Source organism: Carex rostrata, chromosome 33 (assembly GCF_964058835.1).
Source record: "Carex rostrata chromosome 33, lpCarRost1.2, whole genome shotgun sequence".
Classification (NCBI taxonomy): Eukaryota; Viridiplantae; Streptophyta; class Magnoliopsida; order Poales; family Cyperaceae; genus Carex; species Carex rostrata.
This window is the reverse complement of record NC_135950.1, coordinates 673,903-677,737: the sequence shown is the minus strand read 5'-3', so window position 1 is coordinate 677,737 and position 3,835 is coordinate 673,903. Positions and strand designations below refer to the sequence as shown.

Genomic DNA, 3,835 nt, shown 5'->3' with positions numbered 1-3,835 from the left:
TGTGTCTGATAGCACAGAACAAAAGCACATGCACCGGCCCTTACGGCTTCGTGCTTATGTTTTTTGCCCTTACGGCTTCGGCCTGGATCAGAATTTATATCATTATATGATAATTGTTTAGTTCATAACCAGACTGAACTTGAGGAGCTTTCGTCCATGCTCAGTCTGTTCTTTTTTTTTTCTTTTTCTTTTTCATTACAAAGCCCAGTTCGTTACTATCTTGTTCGGACAAAATTGTATGAACAATTAATCTGAACAAAAAAGGAGATATGAAGATGACGGACGCACAGTGACAACCAACAGGCCTTTGCCTTTGCCTGACACAACCTTTTTTTATAGGGGAAATTTTTTTTATGCCCCCCAAAACTTGGAAATTACAAAATTGCCACTCCAAAACTTAAAATTATCAAATTTCCACCTCAAAATCATTCAAATTATGAAATTGCCCCAATTATACATCTAATATACATATTTGATTAAATTTATTCTCAAAAGTATTGTATATATTAAAAACGTATTTTGATATTTCCAATTTTACATAAAATTAGAAACTTGATCTCTCTAGTATCCTCCCCTTCGTCCCCTTCGCCTCTCTTTCACCCCCTCCTCCCGTCTGTATGGGCAGCCGAGCAAGCGTCGCCCCTCTCCACCATTTTCTTCGCTCTCTCTCTCTACCGAGCATTGTGCCCAAAACCCCCCTCTCTCTCTTAGCCCGAGCACTGAGCACAAACCTACCCTGCTGTCTCACTCTCTAACGCCACTGATGACTCAGATATCGCATCCCAATTCTAATACCCTAGGAGAAGGATCTGATGGCTCAAACGGTCATTGATTTGCTCACCGATGAGCTCATCACGAGATTGCTCAAGTTGAAATTAAGGGATTTCTAGAAAGGAGGTATTGCTTGTGTTTATTAATTGGTAAATGTTTTATTTTGTACCTCAAATGTAAGGAGGCTGAAGTAATTGGGTAATCTGATGAAACGTAATGGCACATAGGTACTTGTGGATTATAAATGGGATGATCAAGGGTTCATTAGTCTGATTAGTGCTTAGTGCTTAGTGCTTAGTGGGCAATTTTGCTTTGATAATTTTTGAAGCAATGAACCAGAAGAAATAAATGACCATGCAAAGTTAGATATTTCAAATAAGAAATAAATGACCATGCACAGTTGCTGGTGTAGTAGTTGGAGAAACAAATATATATATGCCCGCGTGTCTCTAATAATGGTGGTCACTGAGTCCCTAGTTTTGATGCTTAATTAATAGAGAAGAGAAAAGAACTTGAAAAAGAGGCTCCAAATGAAGAAAAGAAAGTACAAGAGAGGAATTCCTTTGAGAAATCTTTGCCAAGTAAATTGCCATTATAGATTGGCTGCGAGAAGAGCTGTCATGTGCTGTAAGCACATATTTCAGAATCTTTTTTAGTTTCTGATTTTATGTCTTTCTCGTGACATGATCTTTGTTTGTCTTGCTAGATTTGTTTGGAGATTTGCTATGAACCAAGCACTACCTTTTGTGGACACAGGTAATCCAAAACTCAGAATTATTATCATTTATTAATTCTTCATTTATGAGCAGTAGAAAATGAATTGTTCTTTACAACAATCTACTAATCAGTCATAAGCATATTAAAAATTCACTAGTTCAAAAATATATAATAATCTTTCTTTTTTATATAATAATTCATTTCTGAAGTTACCAGTGGAATTTTGCTCCTAACTAATTACTAATTAGCAAGAAACTTTTGTAAATCAAGAGAGCTGACAAATGGTATTCATTCAGAAGTCGGCAGTAAATGTTGGTACACTACCAACACCACAATATATTTAAGTTCAATATTATTGTTGAAAAAGTGATGTCTGGATTTAGCCTTCTTAAACAACGAGTAAATAATAAAGAGGGGGCTCAAATGCCTCTAATTTTTACGTCTCTTATTCCCATTAAATGGTAAAATAGATTCAACATCGAAGACAAGAAGTCCCTAAAAGCAACAATATAGTCTCAAGTTATGTTCTTTTTCTTTTATTTTATTTAACTTAGTTTTTAAAATTAGTCCAAATTGTTGACTTTAAAATTGTGTTTTGAATTACCAGGTAGATGCAGCAAGGAAGATTATAGGTCTTGATTCTGACAGGAAAAAAGAAGATAACAGGCTGGAAAAAAACTATCATTGCTATTTTTTTTTTTTTTTTAATTTAGATTACACAACGAATGCTGTGAAAGGTTAAAGATGAAAAAAAGAAGTTCTATTTTTTTCGGTTATATTTCTGAAGTATTCATCTTGTACATCCATTAATGACACATGTATTAGTTGTTATTTAGTTTTGTAATTGATCTTCATTTATTACTGTGTTGTAAACTGTGTGTTGGATGTGAAATATAAACTAGACATATTAGCATGTTTTACAAATTGGAGTTGTTATGGTATCCATTTGAGTACAATTTGGTGTTGTTTTACAATTTGGAGTTCCATGCGCATACATCTCAGTTTTTTATGTATCTTTTTTCACTTGTTCATTTGGTGTCAATGACTAGTTGAAACAGTAATTGAACATAATATAGGAAAATAGAAACTTTATTTTTCATGAAAAACCGTAGTTAATTTTCATTATTACTGAGATAGTTCACAAGTATAACATTCATGTAATTAAACCGCATCTAATCTTAGAAACCCTAAATATCTGCAAAACAAAGAAATCTTAAACATTTGCAAAAGTAAAAAAATCAGTTTCTAGTTCATCCATCCCTATTTGCACTTGTACCAGCCCCTGTTGTATTGGCCACTGCTGTGGAGTCTCTTTGAATGTCTGTCTAGTTCTTCTTCACCAATTTGCCATATCATGCGGGCCATGTAGCGCCTTTCTTGTTACATGTTGTATTTGTATGCTACCTCTGTACTGTTGATGCAATCTTACGCACCTTGCTACCTTCTCTACTGCCTGCTATGATGGCAGTCTTCAATACAATTTGCCAAAAACACCTGTACCAGAATGTTGCAGCCCGAGTAGATTGCATATTTCCGATTTTGCCCCTGTTCTGCTATATAGTGCATTGCCTCCACATCAGTACAAATTCCTATGCTAATTCATGCAAACATAAATCAATGTTGGTTCACCCTACATATACGATATGAAAAGTGGAATACTTGACATTGCAGTTCTTTACTCAGTAAATCATGAATTATATCTACTGTTCAGTACTAAATGAAGAATATCTACTGCTCATAAATGAAGAATTAATAAATGATAATAATTCTAAGTTTTGGATTACCTGTGTCCACAAAAGGTAGTGCTTGGTTCATAGCAAATCTCCAAACAAATCTAGCAAGACAAACAAAGATCATGTCACGCGAGAAAGACATAAAAAAGCACATGGCCAATTGCTTTGAGCAAATTCTCAATTTGAGCACCATAAATTTCAATTAACCATCTTTGGTCCATAAAATTCAATTAAGACTAATACGACTAACATTGAGTAATGAAAATTCTAATAGTAACAAACTCTAACAGTAACTCTAATAGTTAATACCATAATGATCGACTACTGGAGCACCCTGCTGCATCAATTTCGCTCCTCTATGTCGAAGTCATCAGATTCTCAGGTTTAGCTTTCCGATCGAAGAAGAAGAGATTCTCCAGCTCTTACAAGTTTTCCGACTGGAAGGGTGAAAGAGAGGTGAAGAGATTCTCAGGTTTAGCTTTCCGACTGGAAGGGAAGGGTGAAAGAGAGGTGAAGAGAAGGGTGAAGAGAGGCAAAGGAGAGGCGAATTTGACTAGAAGGGAAGGGTACTGGAGAGTCTGTTTTTCTAATTTTATCCCTTCAAATAAAGGGTA

General features: G+C 35.1%; 1 long non-coding RNA gene across 1 annotated transcript; it reads left to right on the top strand.

The window, feature by feature from the left end:
- The first annotated feature begins 586 nt into the window (after positions 1–586).
- On the top strand, positions 587–3,025 carry LOC144548653 (uncharacterized). The gene is made up of 4 exons (XR_013509409.1): positions 587–897; positions 1,478–1,527; positions 2,096–2,545; positions 2,634–3,025. It is a non-coding gene; the product is annotated as an uncharacterized LOC144548653 (long non-coding RNA).
- Positions 3,026–3,835: the final 810 nt, after the last annotated feature.